The 15,922-nt window shown below is 52.9% G+C and overlaps 1 protein-coding gene and 1 long non-coding RNA gene across 3 annotated transcripts in view; one reads left to right on the plus strand and one right to left on the minus strand.

The window, feature by feature from the left end:
- LOC311121542 (NACHT, LRR and PYD domains-containing protein 3-like) overlaps positions 1-15,922 on the plus strand; it is a 220,119-nt gene that overhangs the window by 64,386 nt on the left and 139,811 nt on the right. The gene's annotated exons all lie outside the window — the stretch shown is intronic.
- On the minus strand, positions 2-1,046 carry LOC311121550. Of its 2 annotated transcripts, none has more exons than XR_014612296.1 (3): positions 884-1,046; positions 526-754; positions 2-22 (listed from the first exon to the last, which is right to left on the minus strand). It is a non-coding gene; the product is annotated as an uncharacterized lncRNA (long non-coding RNA). The 2 variants fall into 2 exon arrangements; XR_014612297.1 differs by having other exon boundaries at positions 2-28.

Consider the following 15,922-nt stretch of genomic DNA (forward strand, 5'->3'; position numbering starts at 1 on the left):
TTGCAAATCACAGCAAGCTCATCTGAATCTAGAAATAACACAGAGGATATTAATATTACATCTGTTTTAATGCCTACAGTATTCTAGGACTGTTATAACATTTTAAATTATAATCATTTCTTCGCTTAACTGACTGTATAAATGTGTAAATGTTTTCATAATGCATTACACACTGGTGTGACTGATTAAATTATTATTGGTATTATTAATGCTCTCTCTCTCTCTCTCTCTCTCTCTCTCTCTCTCTCTCTCTCTCTCTCTCTCTCTCTCTCTCTCTCTCTCTCTCTCTCTCTCTCTCTCTCTCTCTCTCTCTCTCTCTCTCTCTCTCTCTCTCTCTCTCTCTCTCTCTCTCTCTCTCTCTCTCTCTCTCTCTCCAACACATCCCTGCTGCTACTTGATGAGGTCACTAGGTGTTGTGTTAAGGCTGCTACAATATCATTTAGTTACACAGCTACTTTAGCTGTACTTTAGCTACAGCTTTTAAATGTTCTAAAACAGCATTCGACATGAGCAGACAGCTCTTACTTTTCTCCAGTGTGTCAGCAAGCTCCTTCTGGTTCATTTTCCTCAGGACGTGCAGTGTGATCTTCAGAGCCCCCTCTCTGGCACTGCTCTCCTGCTTCTCATCTTCAGCATCCACCACTTCCTTATCCTGCTTCTGACTCTCAAAGCCTTCTGGGAGTTCTGGACTAAGAATCCTCTTGAACATCTTCAGCTCGTTCTTCACAAATGTTATAATATTCTCTTCAAGCAACTGAAATAAATCAAGTAAATAAGTTATGCAAGAGACTAAATGCTTTCTCATTAACACATTAATGAATGATTGACAGGTCAACTTTACTTGAGGTAAACAAAAACAAATGTACATAACAGGACCACATACACTGAATATGGAGGCCAGGTCTGTTTGATGACTCTGGGAAGACTGACCACTGAGAATCTCTGACTCTGATCTCTCCTGGTGGTTTCTGTGGACAAAACATGAGATTACATCTCCTCATCCAGGGAGTGCACACACACACACACACACACACACACACACACACACACACACACACACACACACACACACACACACACTCAAAGGGAATGTTGTGTTAGTTTAATATTGTTCCAGGACTATGAAAATGGAAAAAAGGATTAGCCTATGGATTATGAAAACAACCAAAATAAATGGGAAAATGGAAGAGGAGAAATGACTAGAGACAATGTTGTTTAACTCACTGACCATGACCCATGAGTTCTTCTTACCTTTGTTCAGTCGAAAAGTCTCCCTCTCTAAACACTATAGGAGGTTCCATAGACCAGTCACTCTTCATGGACACACAGCTGGGTACAGGGAAGGCTGGTCTCTCCTGCTTGATTGGGCTTCAACACAACAGAGACAAACATTACGTCTCTCATCTACTCTGAGCTCAGATGGGGAAACATGAGAAGAGTTTCATTCCAAAATGCTATATATCCATTTTCAGAAATGTTCGTAAATTAGCTTCTATTGTTTAAAGAAATTATCAAATAAATGGTTGTGTTTTTTCACTAGCTAATCATGGCAGGGGGTTGTTCAATAACAGACATGTGTTTCTTTAAAATCGATCAATTAATGGCTTCATTTTAGAGAGACAAATTTTTTTTTTGCAAAATGCTATTTATCTGCCTCACTCTCAGAGAAATAAGTAGTACTAATAGATTTTACACAGTTAAATGTAACAAATAACTACATTTTTAATAAAGAACTGTACAAATGATACACTTGTGACATCAATATTTAAATATATTTGAAAAATAATAATAAATACAGTAATATGAGATCTGTATGTAAAACATTTACATTTTATTTTTTAGTCATTTAGTCATTTAACATTTAGCAAATGTTTTTTATTCAGGGTCCGGATTCCCAAAAGCATCTTAAGGCCAAGTTCATCATTAGAATCTTAGTAGGAGCATTGTTAAATCTCTGAGCTATTTCCCAAAACCATCGTCATTAACGTTGCTCTTGAAAACACTCATATTCTAACACCTGCCTCAGACCACTTGTAGAACAGCCAAGTGCGTCTGTCACGATCGTCGTCAAGAGAGGAGGACCAAGGCGCAGCGTGATGAACGAACATGTTTATTTATCATTAGCGATAAACACGGACAGTAAACAAAAACAACAAACGACTCGTAACGTCCTAGGTAACATAGACCAACACGGAACAAAAACCCACAACACCCAAAGGAAAACATACAGATTAAATATGGCTCCCAATCAGAGACAACCAGCCGACAGCTGACACTCGTTGCCTCTGATTGGGAGTCATACAGGCAAACATAGAAACAGAACAACTAGAATACCCAACATAGAAAACGAACACATAGAATGCACACACCCTGGCTCAACATATAGAGTCCCCAGAGCCAGGGTGTGACAGTACCCCCCCCTAAAGGCGCGGACTGCGACCGCATCTTAACAAAACCCCAAACAGGGGAGGGCTGGGTGGGCATTCCTCCTCGGAGGCGGCTCCGGCTCCGGCCTTGACCACCACCCCTCCATAATTCCCCCGTAGCGCCCCTGGTCCGGTCTGACCCCGCTGGCTGGATCTGGACTGGACATTGACGGAGCGGATTGCTTACGCTCCGTTGTGGAGCAGCTGACCGGTCTTACCAGGCTGACGACTCGCACCCCGGGCTTGGTGCGAGTAGCAGGAACGGGCTGAACCAGGCTGACGACTCGCACCCCTGGCTTGGTGCGAGTGGCAGGAACGGGCTGGACCAGGCTGACGACTCGCACCCCTGGCTTGGTGCGAGTGGCAGGAACGGGCTGGACCAGGCTGACGACGCACACCGTAGGCTTGGTGCGTGGCGCAGGGACAGGCCGGACAGGGCTGGCGACGCACACCGTAGGCTTGGTGCGTGGAGCAGGGACAGGCCGGGCAGGGCTGTCGACGCACACCATAGGCTTGGTGCGTGGAGCAGGAACAGGCCGGACTGGGCTGGCGACGCACACCGTAGGCTTGGTGCGTGGAGCAGGAACAGGCCGGGCAGGGCCGTCGACGCACAACGTAGGCTTGGTGCGTGGAGCAGGAACAGGCCGGGCAGGGCCGTCGACGCACACCGTAGGCTTGGTGCGTGGAGCAGGGACAGGCCGGGCTGGGCTGGCGACGCACACCGTAGGCTTGGTGCGTGGAGCAGGAACAGGCCGGACTGGGCTGGCGACGCACACCGTAGGCTTGGTGCGTGGAGCAGGAACAGGCCGGACTGGGCTGGCGACGCACACCGTAGGCTTGGTGCGTGGAGCAGGAACAGGCCGGGCAGGGCTGGCGACGCACACCGTAGGCTTGGTGCGTGGAGCAGGGACAGGCCGGGCTGGGCTGGCGATGCACACCGTAGGCTTGGTGCGTGGAGCAGGAACAGGCCGGACTGGGCTGGCGACGCACACCGTAGGCTTGGTGCGTGGAGCAGGGACAGGCCGGGCTGGGCTGGCGACGCACACCGTAGGTTTGGTGCGTGGAGCAGGGACAGGCCGGGCTGGGATGTCGACGCACACCGTAGGCTTGGTGCGTGGAGCAGAAACAGGCCGGGCAGGGCTGGCGACGCACACCGTAGGCTTGGTGCGTGGAGCAGGGACAGGCCGGGCAGGGCTGGCGACGCACACCGTAGGCTTGGTGCGTGGAGCAGGGACAGGCCGGACCGTACTGGGAACACACACCACTGGCTTTAAACGGGGATCAGGAACGGGCCGGACCGGACTGGCAATACACCTCAGTACCTCTCGCCGTGCCTCTACGACTTCCTTCCCCCTTCTCACCAATGGCTCCCGTAACCTGGTGGCCCTCTGAACTCGCCCCTTGTCTGCCTCCGTCAGCCCCTTCGTCCATGCCGTGTGCCCCCCCCTAAAAATTTATTGGGGTTGCCTCTCGCCTGTCCGACGTTGACCCGTTTGGCGCCGCTGCTCCTCTCCTGCCTGGGTCTCCCCCTTTATCGCCTTCCGGTACCGGACGGCCTCCTCCTCAGTAATCTGCCTCCAACCGAGGAGGACATCCACAAGAGTCACCTCCTGCGTGTGTTCCTGGACACGCTGCTTGGTCTTGGTATGGTGGGTTTTTCTGTCCTGTTCGTCTTGTAGCGAAGTAGACCAAGGCGCAGCGTGTGAAACAAACATGACTTTATTTAATTAAAGTAACAAACAAAACACGATTCGTGAAGTCCACGGTTAAACATACCGACACGGAACAAAAACCCACAACACCCAAAGGAAAACATACAGTTTAAATATGGCTCCCAATCAGAGACAACCAGCCGACAGCTGACACTCGTTGCCTCTGATTGGGAGTCACACAGGCAAACATAGACATAGAACAACTTAGAATACCCAACATAGAAAATGAACACATAGAATGCACACACCCTGGCTCAACATATAGAGTCCCAGAGCCAGGGTGTGACATTGAATCTACAAATAAAGTTGATCAGATGGATTACACTGTAATGTTTTTATTGTAAGGGAAACAGAAATAGGCTATAGGCCTTTTTTTATTTTACTTTGTAGAATAAACTTTTTTTAAGTTACAAAAAATATATATTTCCACAAATATTTCTTCATGCAATTGTCACGAACTCTGATGCGGATGTGGTGCGAATCAATAGCAGGACACAGGAGCTCAGTAAATCCAGACTTTACTAGAAAATCCAAAAATCATAACACGGGTCAAACAACCCGGAGGCGAAACATACGCCACAGTGCATAAAATACTCCCAAACCGAACTGCGCACGAACAATAGTGCGACGGTAAAACAAAGAGAGTCTAGCAAACAGCACTGCACCAAACGACAGGAAAACAATTACACACAACACATGACAAACAAATGGAACAATATATAGGGTACATAATCACACTAACAGGGAACAGGTGCACAACAACTAGACAAAACCAAACGAACATCGAACACATCCAACGGTGGCAGCTAGTACTCCGGAGACGACGACCGCCGAAGCCTGCCCGAGCAAGGAGGAGGAGCAGCCTCGGCCGAAACCGTGACAGTACCCCCCCCTTGACGCGCGGCTCCAGCCGTGCGCCGACCCCGGCCTCGGGGACGACCAGGAGGACGCGGAGCAGGGCGCGCGGGGTGCCCCCGGTGGAACTCCGACAGGAGAGATGGGACTAGGATGTCCCTCCGCGGCACCCAACACTGTTCCTCCGGGCCGTACCCCTCCCACTCCACTAGATATTGGAGACCCCCCCATCCGACGTCTCGAGTCCAAGATGGACCGAACAGTGTACGCCGGAGCCCCCTCGATGTCCAGTGGGGGCGGAGGAGTCTCTTCTATCTCACCTTCCTGGAGTGGACCAGCTACCACCGGCCTGAGAAGAGAAACATGGAACGAGGGGTTAATATTCTTATAATCAATAGGCAGTTGTAACTTATAACACACCTCGTTCAAACTTCTCAGGACATTAAAAGGCCCCACAAACTGCCGACCCAGCTTTCGGCAGGGCAGGCGGAGGGGCAGGTTTCTGGTCGAGAGCCAGACTCGATCTCCAGGTGCGTACACCGGCCCCTCACTGCGGTGGAGATCGACGCTCGCCTTGTGTCGACGGATGGCCCGCTGCAGATGGACGTGTGCAGCGTTCCACGTCTCCTCCGAGCGCCTCACCCACTCATCCACTGCAGGGGCCTCGATCTGGCTCTGCTGCCATGGTGCCAGAACCGGCTGGTACCCTAATACACATTGGAAGGGGGTTAGGTTGGTGGAGGAGTGGCGGAGAGAGTTTTGGGCCATCTCCGCCCAGGGAATATACCTAACCCACTCCTCTGGCCGGTCCTGGCAATACGACCTCAGAAACCTACCCGCATCCTGGTTAACTCGTTCTACCTGCCCATTGCTCTCCGGGTGGTATCCCGAGGTAAGGCTCACCGAGACCCCCAAATGCTCCATGAACGCTCTCCAGACTCGGGAGGTAAACTGGGGGCCTCGATCAGACACTATATCCTCGGGTACCCCGTTATGCCGGAAGACGTGGGTAAATAGTGCCTCAGCGGTCTGTACGGCAGTAGGAAGACCCGACATAGGGAGTAGGCGACAGGCCTTAGAGAACTGGTCCACAACGGCCAGGATGGTGGTATTCCCCTAAAAAGGGGGAAGGTCTGTCACAAAATCCACCGAGAGGTGGGACCAGGGTCGTTCAGGAACGGGCAGGGGTTGTAACTTACCCCCATTGCAAATGTCTGGGCGCCTTACACTGGGCGCACACCGAGCAGGAGGAGACATAAACCCTCACATCCCTGGCTAGCGTTGGCCACCAGTACTTAGTACTAAGACAATGCACTGTCCAGCCACTACCTGGATGTCCAGAGGAGGGTGACGTGTGAGCCCAGTAAATGAGTCGATCCCGAACCTCGAGCGGAATGTACTTCCGACCCACAGGACACTGTGGAGGGCTAGGGTCGGCACGCAACGCCCGCTCGATTTCAGCATCGACCTCCCACACAACCGGTGCCACTAGACAAGACGCCGGTAGTATGGGGGTAGGCTCAACGGACCTCTCCTCTGTGTCATACCGCCGGGACAGAGCGTCTGCCTTCCTGTTCTGGGACCCAGGGATGTACATGATTTTAAATACGAACCTGGCTAGAAACATGCTCCAATGAGCCTGGCGAGGGTTCAGTCTCCTAGCTGCCCGGATGTACTCCAGGTTCCGATGGTCAGTCAAAATGAAGAAAGGGTGTTGAGCCCCCTCAAGCCAATGCCTCCACACCTTAAGGGCCTGTACCACAGCTAACAGCTCTCTGTCCCCCACGTCATAATTTCGCTCCGCCAGGCTGAGCTTCTTAGAGTAAAAAGCACAGGGGCGGAGTTTAGGTGGCGTGCCAGACCGTTGAGAGAGAACGGCCCCTATACCGGCCTCAGACGCGTCCACCTCAACCTGAAAGGGTAAGGCGGGATCCGGATGCGCCAGCACCGGAGCCGAAGTAAACAGGTCCTTCAGTCTCCCAAAAGCCCTGTCCGCCTCAGCCGACCACTGCAGGCGAACCGGACCCCCTTTCAGCAGAGACGTTATGGGATTCGCAAAGCCCAAGAACTGCTGCACCTCTTTAACAGTGGTTGGGGTTTGCCAATTACGCACGGCTGACACACGGTCCACCTCCATCTTCACCCCTGACGCGGACAACCGATATCCCAAAAAGGAGACCGACTCCTGGAAAAACAGACATTTCTCTGCCTTGACATACAGGTCGTGCTCCAAAAGCCTCCTCAATACACGACGCACCAGGGCTACATGCTCGGCTCGGGTAGATGAGTACACTAGAATGTCATCAATGTACACGACCACCCCTTGCCCCTGCATATCTCGGAAGATCTCATCCACGAAGGATTGGAAGACTGAAGGAGCATTCATCAACCCGTATGGCATGACGAGATATTCGTAATGACCCGAAGTGGTACTAAATGCTGTTTTCCATTCGTCGCCCTCCCTAATGCGCACCAAATTATACGCGCTCCTGAGATCCAGTTTTGTGAAAAACCGCGCTCCGTGCAATGACTCCATCATGGTCGCAATCAGAGGGAGTGGATAACTGTATTTCACAGTAATCTGATTGATACCACGGTAATCAATGCACGGGCACAACCCTCCATCTTTTTTCTTCACAAAAAAGAAGCTCGAGGACGCAGGGGAAGTGGAGGGCCGTATAAATCCCTGTCTCAAAGATTCGGCTATGTAAGTCTCCATAGCCTTTCTCTCCTCTTGAGACAAAGGATACACGTGGCTCCGTGGGAGCGCTGCTCCTGCCTGGAGGTCTATCGCACAATCCCCCTGTCTATGAGGAGGCAACCGCGTCGCCCTCGCCTTACTGAACACCAGTGCCAAATCCCCATATTCAGGTGGAATGTGCAATGCGGGCACTTGGTTTGGACTTTCCACCGAGGTCGCCCCCACGGAAACACCCAGACATTGCCCCTCACACTGAGCAGACCACTCCTTAAGAGCTCTCTGTTGCCACGAAATGGCAGGGTTATGGGTACTTAACCAGGGAATTCCCAGCACCACCGGGTACGCAGGGGAGTCGATCAGATATAGCTGAATAGTCTCCTCATGACCCCCCTGCGCACACATCCTAAGTGGCGCTGTGACTTCCCTAATCAACCCCGACCCCAACGGGCGGCTATCTAACGCATGAACGGGAAAAGGATCGTCGACAGGCAGGAGGGGAATCCCTAACTCTAAACAAAACTTCCGGTCAACAAAATTCCCAGCTGCGCCTGAATCTACTAGCGCCTTATGCTGGGAATGAGGTGCAACCTGTGGGAAACTAACAGGTATACAAAAGTGCACAACAGAGAGCTCTGGGTAAGTGGGGTGTCTACTCACCTGGGAGGTCTCCCCAGTGCGTGGCCTGTCGTCCCCTCCTCCTGGAGAACCTCCCCAGCACCTGGCCGCAGTGTGCCCTCTACGGCCGCAGTTGGTGCAGGGGACAGCCCCCCTCGGGCTCCTTCTCCTCCTTTCTCTAGCGCCAGCACCCCCGAGCTCCATGGGACTCGGCTCGAAGGTGCTGGAGGATGGAATGGACGGCCCCCACTCGGACCGTCCACGGGTGGCCAGCAGGGTGTCCAGACGGATCGACATGTCGACCAACTGGTCGAAGGTGTAATTGGTGTCCCTGCAGGCCAACTCACGTTGAACGTCCTCCCGTAGGCTACATCGAAAATGATCGATGAGGGCCCGTTCATTCCACCCTGCATCTGCCGCTAGAGTCCGGAACTCCAGTGCGAACGTCTGTGCGCTCCTCTTCCCCTGTCGGAGGTAGAACAGACGCTCCCCCGCCGCTTTGCCCTCTGGTAGATGGTCGAACACGGCCTTGAAGCGACGGGAGAACACCGCGTAGGAGATGGTGGTGGCGTCTATCCTCCTCCACTCGGCGTTAGCCCACTCCAATGCCTTGCCCGTGAGACAGGAGATGAGGGCGGAAACGCTCTCGTGTCCCGAGGGCACCGGGTGTACAGTGGCTAGGTAGAGCTCCACCTGCAGGAGGAACCCCTGACACCCGGCAGCTGTACCGTCATACGCCCTTCGGGAGTGAGAGCCGAATCCCACTGGGTTCGGGCGGACCGACCGATGGTGGTGGTAAGGTAGGTGGAGGTGTGGGTACCCCTCTGGACTCCAAACGGTGCAGGGTGTTGATGACATCCTGTAGAGCAGTCCCCAGTTGTCGGATCTGGTCATCCTGGCCGCAGACATGCTCCTCAAGCGACCCAGGTGCTGCTGCTCCTGCTGATTCCATATTAAAGGTGTGTAATTCTGTCACGAACTCTGATGCGGATGTGGTGCGAATCAATAGCAGGACACAGGAGCTCAGTTAATCCAGACTTTACTAGAAAATCCAAAATGATAACACGGGTCAAACAACCCGGAGGCGAAACATACGCCACAGTGCGTAAAGTACTCCTAAACCGAACTGCGCACGAACAATAGTGCGACGGTAAAACAAAGAGAGTCTAGCAAACAGCACTGCACCAAACGACAGGATTACAATTACACACAACACATGACAAACAAATGGAGCAATATATAGGGTACATAATCACACTAACAGGGAACAGGTGCACAACAACTAGACAAAACCAAACGAACATCGAACACATCCAAAGGTGGCAGCTAGTACTCCGGAGACGACGACCGCCGAAGCCTGCCCGAGCAAGGAGGAGGGGCAGCCTCGGCCGAAACCGTGACAGTACCCCCCCCTTGACGCGCGGCTCCAGCCGTGCGCCGACCCCGGCCTCGGGGACGACCAGGAGGACGCAGAGCAGGGCGCGCGGGGTGCCCCCGGTGGAACTCCGACAGGAGAGACGGGTCTAGGATGTCCCTCCGCGGCACCCAACACTGTTCCTCCGGGCCGTACCCCTCCCACTCCACTAGATATTGGAGACCCCCCATCCGACGTCTCGATTCCAAGATGGACCGAACGGTGTACGCCGGAGCCCCCTCGATGTCCAGTGGGGGCGGAGGAGTCTCTTCTATCTCACCTTCCTGGAGTGGACCAGCTACCACCGGCCTGAGAAGAGACACATGGAACGAGGGGTTAATATTCTTATAATCAATAGGCAGTTGTAACTTATAACACACCTCGTTCAATCTTCTCAGGACTTTAAAAGGCCCCACAAACCGCCGACCCAGCTTCCGGCAGGGCAGGCGGAGGGGCAGGTTTCTGGTCGAGAGCCAGACTCGATCTCCAGGTGCGTACACCGGCCCCTCACTGCGGTGGAGATCGGCGCTCGCCTTGTGTCGACGGATGGCCCGCTGCAGATGGACGTGTGCAGCGTTCCACGTCTCCTCCGAGCGCCTCACCCACTCATCCACCGCAGGGGCCTCGATCTGGCTCTGCTGCCATGGTGCCAGAACCGGCTGGTACCCTAATACACATTGGAAGGGGGTTAGGTTGGTGGAGGAGTGGCGGAGAGAGTTTTGGGCCATCTCCGCCCAGGGAATATACCTAGCCCACTCCTCCGGCCGGTCCTGGCAATACGACCTCAGAAACCTACCCACATCCTGGTTAACTCGTTCTACCTGCCCATTGCTCTCCGGGTGGTACCCCGAGGTAAGGCTCACCGAGACCCCCAAATGCTCCATGAACGCTCTCCAGACTCGGGAGGTAAACTGGGGGCCTCGATCAGACACTATATCCTCGGGTACCCCGTAATGCCGGAAGACGTGGGTAAATAGTGCCTCAGCGGTCTGTACGGCAGTAGGAAGACCCGACATAGGGAGGAGGCGACAGGCCTTAGAGAACCGGTCCACAACGACCAGGATGGTGGTATTCCCCTGAGAAGGGGGAAGGTCTGTCACAAAATCCACCGAGAGGTGGGACCAGGGTCGTTCAGGAACGGGCAGGGGTTGTAACTTACCCCTGGGCAAATGTCTGGGCGCCTTACACTGTGCGCACACCGAGCAGGAGGAGACATAAACCCTCACATCCCTGGCTAGCGTTGGCCACCAGTACTTAGTACTAAGACAATGCACTGTCCGGCCAATACCTGGATGTCCAGAGGAGGGTGACGTGTGAGCCCAGTAAATGAGTCGATCCCGAACCTCGAGCGGAATGTACTTCCGACCCACAGGACACTGTGGAGGGCTAGGGTCGGCACGCAACGCCCGCTCGATTTCAGCATTGACCTCCCACACAACCGGTGCCACTAGACAAGACGCCGGTAGTATGGGGGTAGGCTCAACGGACCTCTCCTCTGTGTCATACTGCCGGGACAGAGCTTCTGCCTTCCTGTTCTGGGACCCAGGGATGTACATGATTTTAAATACGAACCTGGCTAGAAACATGCTCCAATGAGCCTGGCGAGGGTTCAGTCTCCTAGCTGCCCGGATGTACTCCAGGTTCCGATGGTCAGTCAAAATGAAGAAAGGGTGTTGAGCCCCCTCAAGCCAATGCCTCCACACCTTAAGGGCCTGTACCACAGCTAACAGCTCTCTGTCCCCCACGTCATAATTTCGCTCCGCCGGGCTGAGCTTCTTAGAGTAAAAAGCACAGGGGCGGAGTTTAGGTGGCGTGCCAGACCGTTGAGAGAGAACGGCCCCTATACCGGCCTCAGACGCGTCCACCTCAACCTGAAAGGGTAAGGCGGGATCCGGATGCGCCAGCACCGGAGCCGAAGTAAACAGGTCCTTCAGTCTCCCAAAAGCCCTGTCCGCCTCAGCCGACCACTGCAGGCGAACCGGACCCCCTTTCAGCAGAGACGTTATGGGATTCGCAAAGCCCAAGAACTGCTGCACCTCTTTAACAGTGGTTGGGGTTTGCCAATTACGCACGGCTGACACACGGTCCACCTCCATCTTCACCCCTGACGCGGACAACCGATAACCCAAAAAGGAGACCGACTCCTGGAAAAACAGACATTTCTCTGCCTTGACATACAGGTTGTGCTCCAACAGCCTCCTCAATACACGACGCACCAGGGCTACATGCTCGGCTCGGGTAGATGAGTACACTAGAATGTCATCAATGTACACGACCACCCCTTGCCCCTGCATATCTCGGAAGATCTCATCCACGAAGGATTGGAAGACTGAAGGAGCATTCATCAACCCGTATGGCATGACGAGATATTCGTAATGACCCGAAGTGGTACTAAATGCTGTTTTCCATTCGTCGCCCTCCCTAATGCGCACCAAATTATACGCGCTCCTGAGATCCAGTTTTGTGAAAAACCGCGCTCCGTGCAATGACTCCGTCATGGTCGCAATCAGAGGGAGTGGATAACTGTATTTCACAGTAATCTGATTGATACCACGGTAATCAATGCACGGGCGCAACCCTCCATCTTTTTTCTTCACAAAAAAGAAGCTCGAGGACGCAGGGGAAGTGGAGGGCCGTATGTATCCCTGTCTCAAAGATTCGGCTATGTAAGTCTCCATAGCCTTTCTCTCCTCTTGAGACAAAGGATACACGTGGCTCCGTGGGAGCGCTGCTCCTGCCTGGAGGTCTATCGCACAATCCCCTTGTCTATGAGGAGGCAACTGCGTCGCCCTCGCCTTACTGAACACCAGTGCCAAATCCCCATATTCAGGTGGAATGTGCAATGCGGGCACTTGGTTTGGACTTTCCACCGAGGTCGCCCCCACGGAAACACCCAGACATCGCCCCTCACACTGAGCAGACCACTCCTTAAGAGCTCTCTGTTGCCACGAAATGGCAGGGTTATGGGTACTTAACCAGGGAATTCCCAGCACCACCGGGTACGCAGGGGAGTCGATCAGATATAGCTGAATAGTCTCCTCATGACCCCCCTGCGCACACATCCTAAGTGGCGCTGTGACTTCCCTAATCAACCCCGACCCCAACGGGCGGCTATCTAACGCATGAACGGGAAAAGGATCGTCGACAGGCAGGAGGTGAATCCCTAACTCTAAACAAAACTTCCGGTCAACAAAATTCCCAGCTGCGCCTGAATCTACTAGCGCCTTATGCTGGGAATGAGGTGCAACCTGTGGGAAACTAACAGGTATACAAAAGTGCACAACAGAGAGCTCTGGGTAAGTGGGGCGTCTACTCACCTGGGAGGTCTCCCCAGTGCGTGGCCTGTCGTCCCCTCCTCCTGGAGACCCTCCCCAGCACCTGGCCGCAGTGTGCCCTCTACGGCCGCAGTTGGTGCAGGGGACAGCCCCCCTCAGGCGCCTTCTCCTCCTTTCTCTAGCGCCAGCACCCCCGAGCTCCATGGGACTCGGCTCGAAGGTGCTGGAGGATGGAATGGACGGCCCCCACTCGGACCGTCCACGGGTGGCCAGCAGGGTGTCCAGACGGATCGACATGTCGACCAACTGGTTGAAGGTGAAATTGGTGTCCCTGCAGGCCAACTCACGTTGAACGTCCTCCCGTAGGCTACATCGAAAATGATCGATGAGGGCCCGTTCATTCCACCCTGCATCTGCCGCTAGAGTCCGGAACTCCAGTGCCAACGTCTGTGCGCTCCTCTTCCCCTGTCGGAGGTAGAACAGACGCTCCCCCGCCGCTTTGCCCTCTGGTGGATGGTCGAACACGGCCTTGAAGCGACGGGAGAACACCGCGTAGGAGATGGTGGTGGCGTCTATCCTCCTCCACTCGGCGTTAGCCCACTCCAATGCCTTGCCCGTGAGACAGGAGATGAGGGCGGAAACGCTCTCGTGTCCTGAGGGCACCGGGTGTACAGTGGCTAGGTAGAGCTCCACCTGCAGGAGGAACCCCTGACACCCGGCAGCTGTACCATCATACGCCCTTCGGGAGTGAGAGCCGAATCCCACTGGTTTCGGACGGACCGACCGATGGTGGTGGTAAGGTAGGTGGAGGTGTGGGTACCCCTCTGGACTCCAAACGGTGCAGGGTGTTGATGACGTCCTGCAGAGCAGTCCCCAGTTGTCGTATGTGGTCATCCTGGCCGCGGACATGCTCCTCAAGCGACCCAGGTGCTGCTGCTCCTGCTGATTCCATATGTGGTGTGTAATTCTGTCACGGACTCTGATGCGGATGTGGTGTGAATCAATAGCAGGACACAGGAGCTCAGTAAATCCAGACTTTACTAGAAAATCCCAAAATCATAACACGGGTCAAACAACCCGGAGGCGAAACATACGCCACAGTGCATAAAATACTCCCAAACCGAACTGCACACGAACAATAGTGCGACGGTAAAACAAAGAGAGTCTAGCAAACAGCACTGCACCAAACGACAGGAAAACAATTACACACAACACATGACAAACAAATGGAGCAATATATAGGGTACATAATCACACTAACAGGGAACAGGTGCACAACAACTAGACAAAACCAAACGAACATCGAACACATCCAACGGTGGCAGCTAGCACTCCGGAGACGACGACCGCCGAAGCCTGCCCGAGCAAGGAGGAGGAGCAGCCTCGGCCGAAACCGTGACAGCAATTAATCCTTTACAATAGTTTATGCACTATGTATCAAGCGTTTATTTATCAACCATGTTTGCACACCTTGCTATGGTGCAGGGATGGGCAACTCCAGTCCTCTGGGCCTGATTGGTGTCACACCTTGCTCTAGTGCAGGGATGGGCAACTCCAGTCCTCGGGGCCTGATTGGTGTCACACTTTTGCCCTAGCCGCAGCTAACACACTTGACTCCAATAATTAACTAATCATAATCTTCAATTTAGAATGAGATTAGTTTAATCAGCTGTGTTTGCTAGGGATTTGGGAAAAGTGTGACACCCCGAGGATTGGAGTTACCCATCCCTACTAGCTGAAAGGCCAGACGGTTCTAGTGTTAATGACTGGTAGATGGGTGTTGCTCATGCATTCACTCATGCTGACTGGCTCCAATACTTTGTTCTTGACTAAAGCGTCCAAGTCAGCCTTGACTTTTGGTCGTGCTTTCAGAAACGTTGGTTTGCTGTCTGGCTTAATGCTAAGCTTCCCTGTAATGTCGTTCATACTACCCAGCTGTCCATTAAAGACTTCTCCATGTTTCTTTAAGATGGCAGGTGCAGTGGGGAAAAAAGTATTTAGTCAGCCACCAATTGTGCAAGTTCTCCCACTTAAAAAGATGAGAGAGGCCTGTAATTTTCATCATAGGTACACGTCAACTATGACAGACAAAATGAGATTTTTTTTCTCCAGAAAATCACATTGTAGGATTTGTAATGAATTTATTTGCAAATTATGGTGGAAAATAAGTATTTGGTCACCTACAAACAAGCAAGATTTCTGGCTCTCACAGACCTGTAACTTCTTCTTTAAGAGGCTCCTCTGTCCTCCACTCGTTACCTGTATTAATGGTACCTGTTTGAACTTGTTATCAGTATAAAAGACACCTGTCCACAACCTCAAACAGTCACACTCCAAACTCCACTATGGCCAAGACCAAAGAGCTGTCAAAGGACACCAGAAACAAAATTGTAGACCTGCACCAGGCTGGGAAGACTGAATCTGCAATAGGTAAGCAGCTTGGTTTGAAGAAATCAACTGTGGGAGCAATTATTAGGAAATGGAAGACATACAAGACCACTGATAATCTCCCTCGATCTGGGGCTCCACGCAAGATCTCACCCCGTGGGGTCAAAATGATCACAAGAACGGTGAGCAAAAATCCCTGAACCACACGGGGGGACCTAGTGAATGACCTGCAAAGAGCTGGGACCAAAGTAACAAAGCCTACCATCAGTAACACACTACGCCGCCAGGGACTCAAATCCTGCAGTGCCAGACGTGTCCCCCTGCTTAAGCCAGTACATGTCCAGGCCCGTCTGAAGTTTGCTAGAGTGCATTTGGATGATCCAGAAGAGGATTGGGAGAATGTCATATGGTCAGATGAAACCAAAATAGAACTTTTTGGTAAAAACTCAACTCGTCGTGTTTGGAGGACAAAGAATGCTGAATTGGATCCAAAGAACACCATACCTACTGTGAAGCATGGGGGTGGAAACATCATG

The sequence above is a fragment of the Coregonus lavaretus genome (genome assembly GCF_964263955.1).
Source record: "Coregonus lavaretus genome assembly, contig: HAP1_SCAFFOLD_483, whole genome shotgun sequence".
NCBI lineage: Eukaryota > Metazoa > Chordata > Actinopteri > Salmoniformes > Salmonidae > Coregonus > Coregonus lavaretus.